Source organism: Oncorhynchus masou, chromosome 3 (assembly GCF_036934945.1).
Source record: "Oncorhynchus masou masou isolate Uvic2021 chromosome 3, UVic_Omas_1.1, whole genome shotgun sequence".
Lineage (NCBI taxonomy): Eukaryota > Metazoa > Chordata > Actinopteri > Salmoniformes > Salmonidae > Oncorhynchus > Oncorhynchus masou.
This window is the reverse complement of record NC_088214.1, coordinates 9,690,021-9,713,039: the sequence shown is the minus strand read 5'-3', so window position 1 is coordinate 9,713,039 and position 23,019 is coordinate 9,690,021. Positions and strand designations below refer to the sequence as shown.

The 23,019-nt window shown below is 46.2% G+C and overlaps 1 pseudogene; it reads left to right on the top strand.

Annotated features, from left to right (window-relative positions):
- The window catches only part of LOC135518921 (sodium/potassium-transporting ATPase subunit alpha-2-like), a 33,518-nt pseudogene extending 12,011 nt beyond the window's left edge, over positions 1-21,507 (top strand).
- Positions 21,508-23,019: the final 1,512 nt, after the last annotated feature.

Here is a 23,019-nt window from a genome sequence, read left to right as displayed (position 1 = left end):
AGGTGTTTGTCCCCCTGTGTGCTGAGGGTGTCAGGTTCTTGTCCAGTTCTGGCATTTAGGTCGCCACAGACTAGTACATGTCCCTGGGCCTGGAAATGATTGATTTCCCCCTCCAGGGTGGAGAAGCTGTCTTCATTAAAGTATAGGGATTCTAGTGGGGGGGAATAATTGTAGGTAGCACAGAGGAGGACATTTTTCTCTGTTAAGATCATTTCCTTTTGAATTTCTAACCAAATGTAAAATGTTCCTGTTTTGGTTAATGTAATAGAGTGAGTTAGGTCTGCTCTATACCAAATGAGCATACCCCCTGAGTCCCTTCCCTGTTTCACACCTGGTAGTTTGATTAATCGGACCACCAGCTCTCTGTAACCGAGAGGGCAACCAGTGGGTCCATCTCATCTATACCATGTTTCTTGTAGCATGACAATGTCTGTGTTTCTGATGTATTTGTTGAAGTCCAGGTTCCTGCTCTTTAGGTCAAAGGCAGATGACTTCAGGTCTGGGATGTTCCAGGATGATATAGTGTAGGCTTTGTGTCCCATAAAGTGTCCAATGTTGTTAGTCGTGTGGTTTGTTCTCAGAACAGTAAGTGTGAACAGAGTCTGCTGAGCATCTGGTACATGCCATTGGCTTGGGCTAGTGTAAGAGTGGGGGATGGGCCTGTTTGCCCGCTCATAGCCTGGGCTTATATGTGACTTCCATGTTGAGGCTCACTTTGCGGGGGTGGGGGGCATGGGGTGGGCAGGAGGGGCATAGGTCTGATCTGAGGGGGCCTAAACGGGGCGTGGGCATGGTTGACTTGGGGAGGTGTTCATTGGTTGGAGTGGGGGTGTGGATGTGGCTGGTGGTGCTGTGGTCTGGATGTAGGTCCTCTCGGAGGGGGGGGGTCACGCAGGTCTGGGCGGGGTGTCTATTGATCTGTTACTCCTATGTGCTCTCAGGTTGTTTGTGCCTGTGTGTATTATTATGTGGCTGGGTGACCGTGGTTGGTCCTCAGACAGAAGGTCTAGGGCATACTGGGTGTTTGGACACCAGAGTTTAGACACTGCGTGTTTGGGAAAAAGTATATTTTCTTGTATATATTACCTGTTTGAGTCCATAAGGTGTGGGGGGGTTGTCAGGAGGGCTATCAGGGTGGCTGACGGGGGGGTGGGGGGGTGCTCAGAGGGGTTGGGATCCCCTGGGCTTGGGGTCCTTCATTTGTCTGTCCTGCTGTGATGTCGAGGCCATGGTCAGGGTCTGGGGTGGACTGTTCCACTGTGGTGTCAAGACTTTGGTTGGGGGCTGAGGTGGGCTGTTCTGCTGGCTTCTCTGTGGGTGTGTCCAGCTCTCTAAATAGTTGTTCTCTGTAACACACCACCCCCCTCACCCTCTCCTCCAGCACTCTGATCCTGTCCTCCAGCACTCTGATCCTGTCCTCCAGCACTCTGATCCTGTCCTCCAGCACTCTGATCCTGTCCTCCAGCACTCTGATCCTGTCCTCCAGCACTCTGATCCTGTCCTCCAGCACTCTGATCCTCTCCTCCAGCACTCTGATCCTGTCCTCCAGCACTCTGATCCTCTCCTCCAGCACTCTGATCCTGTCCTCCAGCACTCTGATCCTGTCCTCTAGTGCTCTGTTATTCTCCTGTTCCTGCTCTTTCTCCTGTTGATGTTGTCTCACCACAGTCCAGAGTGCATATATGTCTCTAGCTCCAGCTGTCATCAGGGCAAAGGGTGGCTACTTTGAAGAATCTAAAATAATTTGATTGGTTTCACACTTTTTTGGTTACTTCATTATTCCATATGTTTTATGTGTCATAGATTTGATGTCTTCACTATTATTCTAAAATAAAGAAAAACCCTTTAATGAGTAGCTGTGTCCAAACTTTTGATTGGTACGGTACTATAGGAAAAGCTTTCCTTAATTTTGGGTCAGTCACATTGGTCAGGTATTCTGCCACTGTGTACTCTCTGTTTAGGGCCAAATAGCATTCTAGTTTGCTCTTTTTTCTGTTAATTCTTTCCAATGTGTCAAGTAATTATCTTTTTATTTTCAAATTATTTAGTTGGATCTAATTGTCTCTCTCTCTTTCTCGAATTGTCCCTCTCTCTCCCCCTCTCTCTTTCAATTAAATAAAATTCAAAGGGCTTTATTAGCATGGGAAACATGCTACATTGTCAAATCAAGTGAAATGTTTCTCTCTCTCTCTCTCTCTCTCTCTCTCTCTCTCTCTCTCTCTCACTGTCTCTCTCTCACTCTCTCTCTCTCTCTCTCTCTCTCTCTCTCTCTCTCTCTCTCTCTCTCTCTCTCACACTGTCTCTCTCACCCTCTGTCTCTCTCTCTCACTGTGTCTCTCTCTCTCTCTCACTGTCTCTCTCTCTCTCTCTCGCCCCTCTGTCTCTCTCTCTCTCACTGTGTCTCTCTCTCTCTGTCTCTCTCTCACTGTGCCTCTCTCTCTCTCTCTCTCTCTCTCTCTCTCTCTCTCTCTCTCTCTCTCTCTTTCCCTCCCTCCCTTTCCCATAATAGTTGTACCTGGGTGTGGTCTTGTCAGCTGTGGTCATCATAACTGGCTGTTTCTCCTACTACCAAGAGGCCAAGAGCTCACGCATCATGGACTCCTTCAAGAACATGGTTCCTCAGGTGAGCTGAGACTGCACAGTGTACGTGTGATTCCCAAATGGCACCCTATTCCCTTTATAGTGCACTACTTTTGACCAGGGCCCAGGGTGCTGTTTAGAGGTAATACACTATATAGGGTGTAGGGTGCAATTTGGGACGCCGACAGTTCGTAAAGGCTGTAACAGGCTAAAATCACTTGTATAGTCTTAGTTTTAGACTCATTTTCTATAATATAATAACAATGTATGCCATTTAGAAGACATTTTTATCCAAAGCGACTTACAGTTGCTCGTGCATACAATTCATGTATGGGTGGTCCTGGGAATTGAATCCGCTATGCTGCCATTGTAAGTACCAAGCTCTCATAACTGAGCTACAGAGGACTGTTTCCTTTCCTTTGAGTGGCTCCAATGGGCCTTACACTGACTTGATAAGCATAATAAGCTTACTCAACATAACACAGCTAATCATTTGAGCCAACTTTGGATTTGCCAATGAATGTTTGCCAAAAAACGTTTAATTTTCTTGGTTCATCCTCCCCTTTGTCTTTTTCTTTCATCCCTCCTCTTGCTTATCCATCACCCCATCCCTCCATCACTCCATCACTCCATCACTCCATCACTCCACTCCATCACTCCATCACTCCATCACCCCATCCCTCCATCCCTCCATCACCCATCCCTCCATCACCACATCATCCCTCCATCACCCCATCCCTCCATCACTCCATCACTCCATCACCCCATCCCTCCATCACTCCATCACTCCATCACTCCATCACTCCATCACCACATCCCTCCATCCCTCCATCACCACATCCCTCCATCACCACATCCCTCCATCCCTCCATCACCACATCCCTCCATCCCTCCATCACCACATCCCTCCATCACTCCATCCCTCCATCCTCCATCACTCCATCACTCCATCACCACATCCCTCCATCCCTCCATCACCCATCCCTCCATCCTCCATCCCTCCATCACTCCATCACTCCATCACTCCATCCCTCCATCCCTCCATCACTCCATCCCTCCATCACTCCATCCCTCCATCACCACATCCCTCCATCCCTCCATCACCACATCCCTCCATCCCTCCATCCCTCCATCACCACATCCCTCCATCCCTCCATCACCACATCCCTCCATCCCTCCATCACCACATCCCTCCATCCCTCCATCCCATCCCCCCATCCCTCCATCACCACATCCCTCCATCCCTCCATCACCCATCCTCCATCCCTCCATCCCATCCTCCATCACCACATCCCTCCATCCATCACCACATCCCTCCATCCCATCCCTCCATCACTCCATCACCCATCCCTCCATCACCACATCCCTCCATCCCTCCATCACCCATCCCTCCATCACTCCATCCCTCCATCACTCCATCCTCCATCCCTCCATCACCCATCCCTCCATCCTCCATCACCACATCCCTCCATCCCTCCATCACCCATCCTCCATCCCTCATCCCTCCATCACCACATCCCTCCATCCCTCCATCACCCCATCCCTCCATCCCTCCATCACCCATCCCTCCATCCCTCCATCACCCCATCCCTCCATCACTCCATCACTCCATCCTCCATCACTCCATCACCACATCCCTCCATCCCTCCATCACCACATCCCTCCATCACCCATCCCTCCATCCCTCCATCATCCCTCCATCCCTCCATCACCACATCCCTCCATCACTCCATCCCTCCATCTCCCTCCATCACTCCATCACCCATCCCTCCATCCCTCCATCACCACATCCCTCCATCACTCCATCCATCCTCCATCCCTCCATCACCCCATCCCTCCATCACTCCCATCCATCCCTCCATCACTCCATCCCTCCATCCCTCCCCCATCCCTCCATCCCTCCATCATCCCTCCATCCCTCCATCACCACATACCTCCATCCCTCCATCCCTCCATCACCACATCCCTCCATCCCTCCCATCCCTCCATCCCTCCATCCTCCATCACCCATCCCTCCATCCCTCCATCACCACATCCCTCCATCACCCATCACCACATCCCTCCATCACCCATCCCTCCATCACCCATCACTCCATCACCACATCCCTCCATCACCCATCCCTCCATCACCCCATCCCTCCATCCCTCCATCACCCATCCCTCCATCCCTCCATCCCTCCATCCCATCCCTCCATCCCTCCATCACCCATCCCTCCATCCCTCCATCACCCCATCCCTCCATCCCCCATACATCCCTCCATCACTCCATCCTCCATCCCCATCCTCCATCCCTCCATCACCATCCTCCATCCCTCCATCCCTCCATCACCACATCCCTCCATCCCTCCATCACCACATCCCTCCATCCCTCCATCACCACATCCCTCCATCTCCATCTCCATCACTCCATCCTCCATCATCCCTCCATCCCTCCATCACATCCCTCCATCACTCCATCCCTCCATCACTCCACTCCATCCCTCCATCACCACATCCCTCCATCCCTCCATCACCACATCCCTCCATCACTCCATCCCTCCATCACTCCATCACTCCATCCCTCCATCACCACATCCCTCCATCCCTCCATCACCACATCCCTCCATCCCATCCCTCCATCACCACATCCCTCCATCCCTCCATCACCACATCCCTCCATCCCTCCATCACATCCCTCCATCCCTCCATCCCCCCATCCCTCCATCACCACATCCCTCCATCCCTCCATCACCACATCCTCCATCACCCCATCCCTCCATCACTCCATCACCCCTTCCCTCCATCCCTCCATCCCTCCATCACCCCATCCCTCCATCACTCCATCCCTCCATCTCTGGCAGCAAGCCCTAGTGATCAGGGAAGGAGAGAAGATGACGATCAATGCAGAGCTAGTGGTGAGGGGAGACCTGGTGGAGATCAAAGGAGGAGACAGGATCCCTGCCGACCTCCGAGTCGGGAGGGCTGCAAGGTAAGGGGGGAGAGGGAGGGGAGGAGAGAGGGAGAGAGGAGAGGGGGAGGGGAGGGAGGAGGGAGGGGGGGGGAGGGGAGGGGGGAGGGGGAGGGGAGGGGAGGGGAGGGGGAGGGAGGGGAGGGGAGGGGAGGGAGGGAGGGGAGGGAGGGGGAGGGAGGAGAGGAGAGGAGAGGAGAGGAGAGGGAGGAGAGGAGAGGGAGGAGAGGAGGAGGAGAGGAGGAGAGGAGGAGAGGAGAGGAGAGGAGAGGAGAGGGAGGAGAGGAGAGGAGAGGAGAGGAGGTGGGAGGGAGTCCAAGAAGGCTGGATCATGTAGTTGCTCTCTTTCTCTCTCTATAACTTTTTCCTGTCTGTGTGTGAAGGTGGATAACTCCTCTCTGACTGGAGAATCAGAGCCTCAGACACGCACACCGGAGTTCACCCATGAGAACCCCCTGGAGACTCGAAACATCGCCTTCTTCTCAACCAACTGTGTGGAGGGTCAGTAGGACAAATCCTTTCCTGTCTTTTTATTCATTTATTTGTATTTAACCTTTATTTATATAGGAAGTCCCATTGAAGTCAGAAGACTTGTTTTACAAGGGAGACCTGACCCCCCATCACTCCCTCCCTCAGGTACAGCCCATGGCGTAGTAGTAGGGACTGGAGACCACACAGTGATGGGTCGTATTGCCACCCTGGCCTCGGGGCTGGAGACGGGCCAGACTCCCATCAATATGGAGATTGAACACTTCATTCAACTGATCACGGCCGTGGCTGTATTCCTGGGGGTCAGCTTTTTCATCCTGGCCATCATCCTGGGGTACACCTGGCTGGAGGCCGTCATCTTCCTCATTGGCATCATCGTCGCCAACGTCCCCGAGGGCCTGCTGGCCACAGTCACTGTGAGTTAAGCCTTGTATGTCCGAGACATAATGACCCATAGTGCAGGAGCCCATCTCCTGTACACCCCTGGACAGGATGCTAGTCTGTCAAAGCGACCATCACTGTGAGTCCGACTGTTATATGGGCCAAATTCTTTATTTGGGGAAGCTCTTCTCCTTACTTATGTATTATTTATTGGATAGGACAGAGAGGTGGAGAGAGATATCACCATCTACGCTACGGAGCTCCTTTTGCGTCACGTTGCAAAACAATTCAGCTGCACAAAGTACATAGAACTACGTAGAGAACTACGCAAACAAAGCTCCGTCGGATCTGTTGAGGATCCATTGCATAGACTGTGTGGAGCCCTTAAGAGCAGTGGGCCAGATTCAAACCCAAACTCTCTCTCTCTCTCCATCCATCCATCAATCTCTCTCCATCATCCATTCATCTCTCTTTCTCATCCATCCATCCATCCATCCATCCATCATCCATCCATCTCTCTCTCCTCTCTCTCTCTCCTCTCCATCCATTCATCCATCCATCCATCCATCTCCATCCATTCATCCATCCATCCATCCATCCATCCATCCATCCATCCATCCATCCATCCATCCTCTCTCTCTCTCTCTCTCTCTCTCCCTCCATTCATCTGTCTCTCCATCCACTAATCTTTCCATCCATCTCTCTCTCTCTCTCTCTCTCTCTCTCCATCCATTGATCTCTCCATCCATCCATGTCTCCATCCATCTCTCTCTCCATCCATCTCTCTCTGTATCTCTCTCTCTCTCTCTCATCCATACATCTCTCCATCCACTCTCTGTCTCTCTCTCTCCATCCATCCATCCACCTCTCCTCTCTCTCTCTCTCTCTCTCTCTCTCTCTCCATCCATCCATCAATCTCTCTCCATCATCCATCTTTCCATCCATCTTTCTCTCTCCATTAATCTCTCTTTCTCTATCCATCCATCTCTCTCTCTCCATCCATCTCTCTCCATACATCCATCCATCTCTCTCTCTCTCCATCCATCCATCCATCCATCCATCCATCCATCCATCCATCCATCATCCATCCATCCATCCACCCATCCATCCATCTCTCTCTCTCTCTCTCTCTCCATCCATTCATCTCTCTCTCCATCCATCCATCTCTCCATTCTCTCTCTCCATCCATCCATCATCCATCCATCCATCCATCCATCCATCCATCCATCTCTTTCTCTATCCATCCATCCATCCATCCACATCCATCCATCTCTCTCTCTCTCCATCTCTCATCCTCCATTCATCTGTCTCCTCCATCCACTAATCTTTCCATCCATCTCTCTCTCTCTCTCTCTCCTCCATTCATCTGTCTCTCCATCCACTAATCTCCATCCATCTCTCTCTCCATCCATCTCTCTCTGTATCTCTCTCTCTCTCTCTCTCTCTCTCTCTCTCATCCATACATCTCTCCATCCACCTCTCTCTGTCTCTCTCTCTCTCTCCATCCATCCATCCATCCACTCTCTCTCTCTCTCCATCCATCCATCCATCCATCCTTCCATCTACCCCCCCCCCCCTCTCAGGTATGTCTCACCCTCACTGCCAAGCGTATGGCCAAGAAGAACTGCCTGGTCAAGAATCTGGAGGCTGTGGAGACCCTGGGTTCTACATCCACCATCTGTTCCGACAAGACAGGCACCCTGACCCAGAACCGCATGACCGTGGCCCACATGTGGTTCGACAACATGATCCATGAGGCCGACACTACGGAGGACCAGTCTGGTGAGACCACCCACAGACATCATCTGTCTTTTCTACACTCAACCAGACACATTGAATTAGTGGACTACTCTGCTCTGAAAAATGAGCTGAATTATAATATGAATGCTGGTACTGATGGAGCTAATTCACAATGACACAGTGCATCAATCCTCTAAGTCTCGGGTTGCAAAGAGCCCAGTTGGAAGATTCCCAGAATCAGGATGGAAAACACAGGATATCTGGGAATCCTTCAACCGGGAATTTCTTGAAAACCTGGGAATGTGGGGAAAGTAACCAGAATTTTGCAACCCGAGGTCAGTCACATTGCTACAGTACATCCTCCCTCTGTAAAGTCTAATGCTTCTCATGTGTTCTCTTCCTCAGGTGCTACCTTTGACAAGAGCTCGGCCACATGGCACGCTCTGTCCCGCGTGGCTGGACTCTGTAACCGTGCTGAGTTCAAAGCCGGGCAGGAAAACCTCCCCATTCTGAAGGTAGGGAACGTTCACATAGAGTTGGCTAGATGGCACGTTAAAACATGCTTTGTAGCAACGGCCCGATCTATCCAACTCCATGAAGGGCCACTTTACACTTATACCCATGTGACTAAACATCATTTAGACACACCCACTGCCTGCATTCCAAATGGCGCCTATTTAGTGCACTTAACAGGAAATAGCGTAGCTCAGTTGGTAGAGCATTTGTGCTTGCCATGCCAGGGTTGTGGGTTCGATTCCCACAGGGGACCGGTACAATGTATATGTATACACTCACTACTGTAAGTTGCTATGGTTAAAAGCGTCTGCTTAAAAAAATACATTTTGGAGAAGCAGACATCGAATCTAATAAAATCCCTTCATTACTGCTACAATAAATACACACTGAAAGTACTGACACCGTTTTCCAAGCCAGCAACCCATTCTGACAATGTGAACAGACGGTCTCCTCCTGACTGGTTGATGCTGTGCATTCCTTAGAGGGACACTGCGGGCGATGCGTCGGAATCTGCCCTGCTGAAATGCATTCAGCTCTCCTGTGGGTGTGTCCGCTCCATGAGAGAAAGAAACGCCAAGGTGGGAGAGATACCCTTCAACTCAACCAACAAGTACCAGGTATATAATTACCCCCTACAACCATTTACTACACAAACATATACATCAAAGAAACAATAAACCAACAATTATTTATTTGTTATAAAAAAAAACACATACAGAACTTTCCAAGTCCATTGAACCACCAAATATGTAATGACAGCAAAGATAAAAAGTTGAAAATGTAAAAACCACTTCCCACGAATATATACTCTTGTCTTCTACCATCTCTCTCTCCCTTTAAAGCTATCCATTCATGAACAAGAGGACAATGAAAATGGCCACCTACTCGTTATGAAGGGAGCACCTGAAAGAATTTTGGACAGGTATTTATTTACATCAAACCTGACTCACCAATGTGTCTCTCAAAGAGTTGGATAGAGATATTTGGATATAGTGCTCAATGGTGCTGCTCATGCTGTCAAAGAAACCATGATGCCAAAGATACATAGAGGTGCCCTCTATCCAATTCTATGGTAGATACATATTTTATTTGTCACATGACCTGAATAGAACCTTACAGTGATCAGCCTGCAGATCATACAGAGACCTCAGAAAGTATTCACACCCCTTGACTTTTTCCACATTTTGTTGTGTTACGGCCTGAATCTAAAATGGATGAAATGGTAATTGTGTGTGATTGGTCTACACACAACACCTAATAATGGAATTACACCGAAAGAAATATAAACGCAACATGCAACAATTTCAAAGATTTTTCTGAGTTACAGTTCATTTAAGTAAATCAGTCAATTTAAACAAATTAATTAGGTCCTAATGCATGGACTTCACATGACTGGGAATACAGATATGAATCAGTTGGTCACAGATACCTTAAAAAAAACAGGTAGGGACGTGGATCAGAAAACCAGTCAGTATCTGGTGTGATCACCTTTTGCCTCATGCAGCGCTACTCATCTCCTTCGCGTTGACTTGATCAGGCTGTTGATTGTGGTCTGTGGAATGTTGTCCCAATCCTCTTCAATGGCTGTGCAAAGTTGCAGGATATTGGCGGGAACTGGAACACGCTGTCGTATTGTGTTCATTGTCAGTAGCTAATGCCTGCCCATACCATAACCCCCCCGCCACCATGGGGCACCCTGTTCACATTGTTGACATCAGCAAATAACACGACGCACATGCTGTCTGCCATCTGTCCGGTACGGTTGAAACCGGGACTCATTGAATAGCACACTTCTCCAGTCTGCCAGTGGCCATCAAAGGAGAGCATTCTCCTACTGAAGTCGGTTACAACGCCGAACTGCAGTCAGGTCAAAACCCTGGTGAGGACGACCGCGTGGATGATCTTCCCTGAGACGGTTCCTGACAGTTTGTACACAAATTCTTCAGTTGGCAAACGCACAGTTTCATCAGCTGTCCGGGTGGCTGTTCTCAGATGATCCCACAGGTGAAGAAGCCAGATGTGGAGGTCCTGGGCTGATGTGGAAAAATTAACATTCAATTATCTGTCAATTGTACGCTCCATAAAAACGTATATATCTGTGGCATTATGTTGTGTGACAAAACTGCACATTTTAGACTGGCCTTTTTTTGTCCCCAGCTCAAGGTGCACCTGTGTAATGATCATGCTAGGAATGAATGAGTCAGCAGGAATGAATGAGTCAACAGGAATGAATGAGTCAACAGGAATGAATGAGTCAACAGGAATGAATGAGTCAACAGGAATGAATGAGTCAACAGGAATGAATGAGTCAGCAGGAATGAATGAGTCAGCAGGAATGAATGAGTCAACAGGAATGAATGAGTCAGCAGGAATGAATGAGTCAACAGGAATGAATGAGTCAACAGGAATGAATGAGTCAACAGGAATGAATGAGTCAACAGGAATGAATGAGTCAACAGGAATGAATGAGTCAACAGGAATGAATGAGTCAACAGGAATGAATACTTTCTGAAGGGACTGTATCTCACTGACTGACAGCAACAGGTGAATAATAACCGCTGTTGTGCGTCTCTCAGGTGCAGCACCATCTTGATCCACGGCCAGGAGGTTCCAATGGACGCCAACTGGAACGAAGCTTTCCAGAGTGCCTACATGGAGCTGGGAGGGCTGGGAGAGAGAGTTCTAGGTACGTACACTACAGCACACAGGTTGAGTCCAAAACGGCATTATGTTTTCTATATCCGGACCACACCTGGCTATTATCTGTGCCTTTCGTCTTCATGTTCCATCTCCTGATCTGTTCCTTATATCTGTCCCATCATAAACACTCAATAAAATACAAAAGAACCTCAGAACCTACATCTCCTTCCACCCCAAAATTACAAAAATAAGAATTCCTGTCTGTATGTTGTGTTTCTCTCTCCATCAGGGTTCTGCCACTTGCCACTGTCTCCGGCCCAGTTCCCTCGGGGCTTCTCCTTTGACTGTGAGGAAGTCAACTTCCCCATAAAAGGGCTGTGTTTCGTTGGTCTCATGTCCATGATCGACCCTCCTCGCGCCGCCGTCCCCGACGCTGTGGGGAAATGCCGCTCCGCAGGGATTAAGGTGAGTGGCACAATAAACCAACAAACCATTCAACCAACCGCCTAATCAATAAACCAACCAACAAACCATTCAACCATTCAACCAACAAACCATTCAACCATTCAACCAACAAACCATTCAACCAACCACCTAATCAATAAGCCAAACAACAAACCATTCAACCAACCACCTAATCAATAAACAAACCGACAAACCATTCAACCAACCACCTAATCAATAAACCAATCAACAAACCATTCAACCACCTAATCAATAAACAAACCGACAAACCATTCAACCAACCACCTAATCAATAAACAAACCGACAAACCATTTGATCAACAAACCATCTAATCAATGAATCAACCAACAACCAACCAACTAACTAACTAATTAATGAATCAACCAACCAACTAATCAATTACTCAACCAACCAACTAATCAATTAATCAACTAACAACCAACTAATTAATCAATTCACCAACCAACCAAAAAAACAATTAATCAACCAACAAACTAACTATTCAATTAATCAATCAACCAACCAACCAACTAACTAATCAATTAATTAACCAACCAACCAACCACCTAATCAATTAATCAACCAACCAACAAACTAACTAATCAGTGAATAAACCAACCAACAAACTAACTTATCAATTAATCAACCAACCAACAAATCAATTAAACAACCAACCAACTAACAAACAAATCAATAAATCAACCAACCAACCAGCCAGCCAACCAACTAACAAATAAATGAATCAATCAACCAAACCACCAACTAACTAATCAGTGAATAAACCAACCAACTAACTGACTAATCAATAAATCAACCAGCCAACCAACTAACAAATAAATTAATCAGCCAACCAATCAATCAATTAACCAATCCAACAATCACAAAAAAAATTGAACTTTCCCAAAGTCCCAGGTTTTCCAGAAATCATGATGGTAAGATTCTTGGAATCCGTAGGGGGTAATTAGGAAATTTGGGAATCCTACAAATGGAAATGATGGAAAACTTGGGCATTTTGAGTTACTAGAGTAAAATGAAAGTAGATATGACATACTACATATATATATATAAAATCTCCTGCAAGTCTATAAATGAGCAAAACAAGGAACAAGCAGAAGTACAGTTCATGTGGTGACAGGTATAGATGACATGATGTGTTTATAGTTGTGATGATGTTTATGATTCTCTATGCTGTCAGGTTGTCACGGTGACAGGTATAGATGACATGATGTGTTTATAGTTGTGATGATGTTTATGATTCTCTATGCTGTCAGGTCGTCACGGTGACAGGTATAGATGACATGATGTGTTTATAGTTGTGATGATGTTTATGATTCTCTATGCCGTCAGGTCGTCACGGTGACAGGTATAGATGACATATGATGTGTTTATAGTTGTGATGATGTTTATGATTCTCTATGCCGTCAGGTCGTCACGGTGACAGGTATAGATGATATATGATGTGTTTATAGTTGTGATGATGTTTATGATTCTCTATGCCGTCAGATCGTCACGGTGACAGCTATAGATGACATATGATGTGTTTATAGTTGTGATGATGTTTATGATTCTCTATGCTGTCAGGTCGTCACGGTGACAGGTATAGATGACATATGATGTGTTTATAGTTGTGATGATGTTTATGATTCTCTATGCTGTCAGGTTGTCACGGTGACAGGTATAGATGACATGATGTGTTTATAGTTGTGATGATGCTTATGATTCTCTATGCTGTCAGGTCGTCACGGTGACAGGTATAGATGACATATGATGTGTTTATAGTTGTGATGATGTTTATGATTCTCTATGCTGTCAGGTCGTCACGGTGACAGGTATAGATGACATATGATGTGTTTATAGTTGTGATGATGCTTATGATTCTCTATGCTGTCAGGTCGTCACGGTGACAGGTATAGATGACATATGATGTGTTTATAGTTGTGATGATGTTTATTATTCTCTATGCTTTCAGGTTGTCACGGTGACAGGTATAGATGACATATGATGTTTATGATTCTCTATGCCGTCAGGTCATCATGGTGACTGGCGACCATCCCATCACTGCCAAAGCCATCGCTAAAGGCGTGGGTATCATCTCCGAGGGCAACGAGACTGTGGAGGACATCGCTGAAAGACTGAATATTCCCCTGAGTCAAGTCAACCCCAGGTGTGTGTGCGCTGTGTGTATGTATGACTTTCCAGGTCTGCGTGCTGTTCTAATATGTCATTACATTGTTGCTTCTGTTTTTTACCCTGACACATATGACAAATGCGACCATGAAGGAAGACCACAATGGAAATAAACTGTTTACTTTTCTGTGTTTATCCTAGATTATTCTTAATCACGTGCATAATGTTATATGTTTACTTTGCTTTACATTTTTAAATAAACTAAACACCCCCCCCCCACTGTTGGCTTGTATCGGCATCTCCCAGAGAGTGTGTGTGTGCCTGTGTGTGTGTGTGTATGTGCGTGCGTCCGTGCATATGTGAGAGTTTGTGTGTGTGACTGTTCGCGCCCGTGTGTGTGTGTATCTGTGTATTTGTGTGGTTTTTCACTGGGGGCTGGTGTCTGTGTGTCTCTTCCAGGGATGCCAAGGCCTGTGTGGTGCATGGAGGGGACCTGAAGGACATGAGTGCAGAGTACCTGGATGACCTACTCAGGAACCACACTGAGATAGTGTTCGCCCGCACGTCACCTCAGCAGAAACTCATCATCGTAGAGGGCTGCCAGAGAACGGTGAAAGGATCTCTGTGTGTGTGTGTGCGTGTGTGTGCGGGTGTGTGTGTGTGTTTGAATCTCTATAATTAAAGCATGAGTCAGGGATTCTCAATCTATTCTCCTGTTCAGAGTTAGATACTGGGAAGCTATTATCCCTAGAGAAAAATATTTGATGGGAAAATAGCCCCAAAATTGTCATTTCATAAAACTTTTCACTACTGTTCAAAAGTTCATGGTCACTTAGAAATGTCTTTGTTTTTGAAAGAAAAGCAAATTTTTTGTCCATTAAAATAACATCAAATTGATCAGAAATACAATGTAGACATTGTTAATGGTGTAAATTACTATTGTAGCTGGAAACGGCAGATTTTTAATGGAATATCTACGTAGGCGTACAGAGGCCCATTATCAGCAACCATCACTCCTGTGTTCCAATGGCACGTTGTGTTAGCTAATCCAAGTTTATAATTTTAGGCAAATTGATCATTAGAAAACCCTTTTGCAATTATGTTAGCACATCTGATAACTGTTGTCCTGAATAAAGAAGCAATAAACCTGGACTTCTTTAGACTAGTTGAGTATCTGGAGCATCAGCATTTGTGTGTTTGATTACAGGCTCAAAATGGCCAGAAACAAATAAGTTTCTTCTGAAACTCGTCAGTCTATTCTTGTTCTGAGAAATTAAGACTATTCCGTGCCAGGAAACTGAAGATCTCGTACAACGCTGTGTACTACTCCCTTCACAGAACAGCGCAAACTGGCTCTAACCAGAATAGAAAGAGGAGTGGGAGGCCCCGGTGCACAACTGAGCAAGAGGACAAGTACATTAGAGTGTCTAGCTTGAGAAACAGACACCTCACAAGTCCCCAACTGGCAGCTTCATTAAATAGTAACTGCACAACACCATTCTCAGAGGCAGACTTCCTCTGTCCAGTGTCTGTGTTATTTTGCCCATCTTAATCTTTTATCTTTATTGGCCAGTCTGAGATATGGCTTTTTCTTTGCAACTTTGCCTAGAAGGCCAGCATCCCGGAGTCGCCTCTTCACTGTTGACGTTGAGACTGGTGTCTGGTCTTATTTACTGACTCTGAATTCTCTTGTTCTAGGGGGCAATCGTGGCGGTTACTGGGGACGGAGTGAACGACTCGCCTGCCCTGAAGAAGGCTGACATTGGGGTTGCTATGGGGATTGCTGGGTCTGACGTCTCCAAGCAGGCTGCAGACATGATCCTCCTGGATGACAATTTCGCCTCTATTGTCACTGGAGTGGAGGAAGGTAAGGAAGGAGGGAAGGAATGAAGGAAGGAAGGAGAAGGAAGGAAGGAAGGAAGGAAGGAAGGAAGGAAAGGAAGGAAGGAAGGTAAGGAAGGAAGGAAGGAAGGAAGGAAGGAAGGAAGGAAGGAAGGAAGGAAGGAAGGAAGGAAGGAAGGAAGGAAGGAAGGAAGGAAGGAAGGAAGGAAGGAAGGAAGGAAGGAAAAGGAAGGAAGGAAGGAAGGAAGGAAGGAAGGAAGGAAGGAAGGAAGGAAGGAAAGAAAAAACGTAATCTATCTGTTCTTCTTCAATCCCAAACAGGTCGTCTGATCTTTGATAACTTGAAGAAGTCTATCGCCTACACACTGACAAGCAACATTCCAGAGATCAGCCCCTTCCTCCTCTTCATCATTGCCAGCATTCCCCTGCCCCTGGGCACCGTCACCATCCTCTGTATCGACTTGGGCACAGACATGGTGAGGACCCGCTAAACTGACTGGAAAAGGAAAAGCCGCACACTGAAAGTCTTTGGGGCGGTTTCCCGGACACAGATTAAGCATTATTCCTGGACGTAAAAGCTCAATGGAGGATCACCATTGAAAGTGCTTTTTAGTCCAGGACAACTTAATCGGTCCCTTTAAGTTGTAATGTTCTTTAGCAGTCCATTTGTTTGAGCTTTTCTTCTGATGCTAAAGAACATTACATCTTAAAGACTATTTCAGTGAGTGCAGGTTTCCCTTTTCCACTTTATATGCACAGGTCATATTTCTGCTCCTCGACACTCAGTCACAAGCAGACATTCTCTCAGCTTGATCGTACATTACCTTTCAATCTATAACTCACCACTACCCTGCCCTGGGTCAGGGTGAGAGCTACTCAATCTTATAAAGCAAACTGGATTTGTATCCACTGCTGTGAAGACTCTAGTCTCACACTGGGTTATGTCCATTTTCCACTTCAACTCACACATTGCGTTGCCTCACTGGTAATACCTTCAACCAATAGTCAAGGCCTTTTCTTATTACGGAACATATAACTTTGTCACATTGTTCTGTCTGTCATACATTGTCTCAAAATTCCCTCTCTCTCTCTCTCTCTCTGTCTGTCTCTCTCTCTCTCTCCATCTCTCTTCTTTAACTCACTCTCCTCTCACCCCTATCTCTGGTTACAGGTTCCTGCTATCTCATTAGCCTATGAGACGGCTGAGAGTGACATTATGAAACGTCAGCCCAGGTGCCCAAAGACAGACAAGCTGGTGAACGACAGACTGATCAGCATGGCCTACGGACAGATAGGTCAGAATACCTGACAGGCTCATCCATGTTTCTGTGTCCTAAAATGGAACACTATTATGGGCCCTGGTCAAAAGTAGTGCAATATATAGGGAATAAGGCTCCATTTGCGATGCTAGCCTTGTGTATGTCCACCTCAGAACTAAAGCACACATCAATGGTTGTTCACAAGTACTGTACTGTAACAAATTATTTTGAGCATGTTCCAAATTGTATACTATTCCCTATATAGTGCACTACATTTGACCAGGGCCCATAGGGGTAGTGGTCAAAAGAGGTGTGCCAAAAAGAGAATAGGTTGCCAACTTGGGACGTACTTTGACTTTTTGCACGTTGTCTTTTTGCCCTCTGTTGTTCACGCCAGTTATTGAAACAGATATTATATTTTCCTGATGGACTTGTCTCTCTCTCTCTCTCTCTCTCTCTCTGTCTCTCTCTCTCTCTGTCTCTCTCTCTGTCTCTCTCTCTCTCTCTCTCTCTCTCTCTCTCTCTCTCTCTCTCTCCAGGTATGATTCAGGCTCTGGCTGGTTTTTTCACCTACTTTGTGATCCTGGCTGAGAATGGCTTTTGGCCAGAGACCCTGCTGGGCATCCGTCTGAACTGGGACGACCGTGCCAACAACGAGGTGGAGGACAGCTATGGACAGCAATGGGTGAGACTGAGAGGGTTTAACACATCCATATAGTCAGTAGCTATATTTATCAGATCCACAGCAATGGGTGAGACTGAGAGGGTTTAACATATCCATATAGTAGCTATATTTATCAGATCCACAGCAATGTTTTTTAGAACGTAAACTCGCACACCTTGACATACTACTGTCATCAATAAAAATACAAAATACAAAAGTGTAGTCAATAAAAAATGTAAACTGTTGGAAGCATCAAGAGTGTTTCTTTTTATTCACAACTACAACAGGTTTTCGTGAGCATCGTGGTGGTGCAATACGGATTATCTGCAAGACCAAGATGTGTGTTCTCAAATTAGTGCACTGCCCATGGACCTGATCAAAAGTAGTGCAGCCCATGGCGGAAGCCCATTGGACTCTGATCAAAAGTAGTGCACTGCCCAATGGACTCTGATCAAAAGTAGTGCACTGCCCAATGGACTCTGATCTGCACTGCCCATTGGACTCTGATCAAAAGTAGTGAGCCCATTGGACTCTGATCAAAAGTAGTGCACTGCCCATTGGACTCTGATCAAAAGTAGTGTGATCAAAAGTAGTGCACTGCCCATTGGACTCTGATCAAAAGTAGTGCACTGCCCATTATCTGCTGATCAAAAAGACCAATGGAGGAACTCTGATCTTTCATTGGAGCAGGGCATCAAAAGTAGTGCACTGCCCAATGGACTCTGATCAAAAGAGTGCACTGCCCAATGGAGTCTCAAAGTGGCCCATTGGACACTGGACTCTGAGTGCACTGCCCAATGGACTCTGATCAAAAGTAGTGCACTGCCCAATGGACTCTGACTGCCCATTGGACTCTGATCAAAAGTAGTGCACTGCCCATTGGACTCTGATCCAAAAGTAGTGCACTGCCCAATGGACTCTGATCAAAAGTAGTGCACTGACTCTGATCCAATGGACTCTGATCAAAAGTAGTGCACTGCCCCCAAAAGTGGACTCTGATCAAAAGTAGTGCACTGCCCAATGGACTCTGATCAAAAGTAGTGCACTGCCCATTGGACTCTGATGATCACTGCCCATTGGACTCTGAAAGTAGTGCACTGCCCAATGGACTCTGATCAAAAGTAGTGCACTGCCCATTGGACTCTGATCAAAAGTAGTGCACTGCCCATTGGACTCTGATCAAAAGTAGTGCACTGCCCAATGGACTCTGATCAAAAGTAGTGCACTGCCCAATGGACTCTGATCAAAAGTAGTGCACTGCCCAATGGACTCTGATCAAAAGTAGTGCACTGCCCAATGGACTCTGATCAAAAGTAGTGCACTGCCCAATGGACTCTGATCAAAAGTAGTGCACTGGCTGATCCACTGCCCAATGGACTCTGATCAAAAAGTGCACTGCCCAATGGTGATCAAAAGTAGTGCACTGCCCATTGGATTGGACTCTGATCATTGGACTCTGAAAAGTAGTGCACTGCCCATTGGACTCTGATCAAAAGTAGTGCACTGCCCATTGGACTCTGATCAAAAGTAGTGCACTGCCCATTGGACTCTGATCAAAAGTAGTGCACTGCACTGATGCCCATTGGACTCTGATCAAAAGTGCACTGCCCAATGGACTCTGATCAAAAGTAGTGCACTGCCCATTGGACTCTGAGTGCACTGCCCATTGGACTCTTGCACTGCCCATTGACTCTGATCAAAAGTAGTGCACTGCCCATTGGACTCTGATCAAAAGTAGTGCACTGCCCATTGGACTCTGATCAAAAGTAGTGCACTGCCCATTGGACTCTGATCAAAAGTAGTGCACTGCCCATTGGACTCTGATCAAAAGTAGTGCACTGCCCATTGGACTCTGATCAAAAGTAGTGTATTGTTGTATAAAGGGAATAGGATTTTTTAACTTTGTATAAGTATGTACTGTATTTGTCCAGGTTGTATCACAACCGGCCGTGATTGGAAGTCCTATAGGGCTGCCCATTGGACTCTGCAAAAGTAGTGTATTGTTGTATAAAGGGAATAGGATTTTTTAACTTTGTATAAGTATGTACTGTATTTGTCCAGGTTGTATCACAACCGGCCGTGATTGGAAGTCCTATAGGGCGGCGCACAATTGGCCCAGCGTCGTCTGGGTTTGTCCGGTGTAGGCCGTCATTGTAAATAAGAATTTGTTCTTAACTGACTTGCCTAGTTAAATAAAGGTTAAATAAAAAAACTATATATATATATATATTTTAATTTGTAAAAAATCTAAACGTGTCTTGGCCAACTCTCCCATCTCCATTTCCTCAATAGGAATCGTATCCTGATCTTTGGCCTGTTTGCTGAGACTGCTTTGGCTGCATTTTTATCCTACTGCCCAGGAATGGACATCGCCCTCCGCATGTATCCCTTGAAGTCAGTACCACCCACCACCCTAAACACAAGGACATCCCATCCCCGACACCCCTTGTCTTTTATACCCCCAATTAACTGTATCCCTTGAAGTCAGTACCACCCACCACCCTAAACACAAGGACATCCCATCCCCGACACCCCTTGTCTTTTACTCTACCCCCAATTAACTGTATCCCCTGAAGTCAGTACCACCCACCACCCTAAACACAAGGACATCCCATCCCCGATACCCCTTGTCTTTTATTCTAACCCCAGGTCCCTCACACGCCTCGCTCATATCACACCCTCAACTCTGTGGATTTTACAATTAACTGTATCCTCTGAAGTCAGTACGACACACGTCTCCACTCTGCAACACCCTAAACACTCCTAAAACAAGTCCCTCACACGCCTTGCTCAGATCACACCCTCTTATCATCTCAAGGATTCAGAATGAACCTGAATAGATTTTAAAATGAACTCCATCAAACACTCCTCCCTTATTTATCTCTCTCTTTCCCTCTCTGTCTCTCTCCTTCTCTGTCTCTCTCTCCCTCTCTGTCTCTGTCTCCCTCTCTATCTCTCTCTCCCTCTCTGTCTCTCTCCACCTCTCTGTCTCCCTCTCTGTCTCTCTCTCCCTCTCTGTCTCTCTCCACCTCTCTGTCTCCCTCTCTGTCTCTCTCTCCTCTCTGTCTCTCTCCACCTCTCTGTCTCTCTCTCTCATTCTCTCCCTCTCTCCACCTCTCTGTCTCCCTCTCTGTCTCTCTCTCCCTCTCTCCACCTCTCTGTCTCCCTCTCTGTCTCTCTCTCCCTCTCTCTGCTTCAGGGTCTCCTGGTGGTTCTGTGCCCTCCCCTACAGTCTCCTAATCTTCATCTACGATGAGGTCCGCAAGCTCATCATCAGGAGGTATCCTGGAGGTGGGTGACATAGTGACATAGAATGACATAGAATGACATAGAGAGAGGGACAGAGAGAGTCACAGAAGATGCCAGTTGTCTGTCACTGAGTGTCTGTTCTGTAAGGAAGAGACTAATAGAGAGATTCACAAAAGATCATTCATCGTGACAGTTATTTGCTCATGTTAATCAGTCATGTTAATAATCATATTGATGTGCTGGGGATCAGAGAGTCACTGCGTTAAAAGGGTTTTGTCATATTAAAGCACTGAGTGGAAGACTATGTAATGATGACTAATCCAATCATTCTTGTCTGACTCATTTTAATCTTTCTCTGTTGTAGGTTGGGTGGAACTGGAGACATATTACTAACGTTCAGAAATGTGTTATTGTTAAGATTGAATTTCTGTGTGTATGTGAATGAGTGAGTACGTGTGTATGCAAGGTCTAGCTAAGCAAAGAACAGCAAAACTACCTTACAATTTGTATTTTGTCTTTGAAAATAACAAACAAGCCTACGTAATCAGTAAATCAGAAAATCAGCCTCCATTACCACTGAAAATAAACGTATATTACCACTCTAACTGCTGCTGTGTGTGTGTGTGTGTGTGTGTGTGTGTGTGTGTCTGTGTGTGTTGTGTGTGTGTGTGTGTGTACACTAAGTGTACAAGACATTAGGAACACCTTCCTAATATTGAGTTGCACCCCCTTTTGCCCTCAGTACAGCCTCAATTTGTCAGGGTTATGGACTCTACAAGGTGTCGAACGCGTTCCATAGGGATGCTGGCCCATGTTGACTCCAATGCTTCCCACAGTTGTGTCAAGTTGGCTGGATGTCCTTTGGGTGGTGGAACATTCTTGATACACACGGGAAACTGTTGAGCGTGAAAAACCCAGCAGCATTGCAGTTCTTGACACAAACCGGTGGACCTGGCACCTACTACCATACCCTGTTTAAAGGAACTTAGATATTTTGTCTTGACCGTTCACCCTCTGAATGGCACACATACACAATCCATGTCTCAAATGTCTCAAGGCTTAACAATCGTTCTTTAACCTGTCTCCTCCTCTTCATCTACACGGATTGAAGTCAATTCAACAAGTGACATTAATAAGGGATCATAGCTTTAACATGGATTCACCTGGTTATTCTATGTCATGGAAAGAGCAGGTGTTCATAATGTTTTGTATACTCAGAGTATGTGTGTTTTTACAGTATGTGTGTGTGCTTTGTGTTTGCCTGTCAGACAATTGGTCTGTTATTGCACGGATCAGTACACCATTCTGGTTATCATAGAGGATACCGCTGCAAAGAAAGCCTGTAATTGTGATTGATATTACTGAGTTTTGACAATAACTACACTGGAAGGGCTTTCCAAAACCCAAATGTCAAACAAACAAGATGTTGCAAAACGGCTGTAACATACAAATGCACCATAAATTGTTTTTTGCTTCACCAAATAAAATGTACTTCAAAAGCTAAACATTAATTGCATCAATCATCAGTCCTGAAGGCTAGGGTTCCGTTCCAAATGGCACCCTATTCCATACGCAGTGCACTACTTTTGACCAGAGCCATATGGGCACTGGTCATAGTAGTGCTCTATACAGGGACTATAGGGTGCCATTGGGACACACAAAATGACAGATGGGGTGTTGTGTGAAAATAAATTGCTCTGAAATGTGTCTCGATATGAAATAAAGTTAATCTGAACGATGCGGTTGCTGATGTTTGTCCTTTCTTGAAACCTATTCCCAAATATATTATTACAACATTAGTATTATTAGGTCATGGAATGATAAGCGCATCCACTACCTAGGCCAATTTACAGCCTGTATAACCTTAGCCCTTGATCATGACTCTTAGTTCCATTACATCACACATAAGAGTCTTTGGACGAAGGCGTCTTTTGTTGAGCAGCGTCGCTCTGTCTGAACATTAACACACATCGTCTGACGTACGGTTTAGGAAGCAGAAGGACCTTATCTTTCACATCAGGGAGAAAAATAATAATAATTTAAACTCAAGGTTAAATTGATACACACCTTTATGGGGTTAGTGTTCCCATACGGCCATATCTCCAAGTTAAAGCGCTTG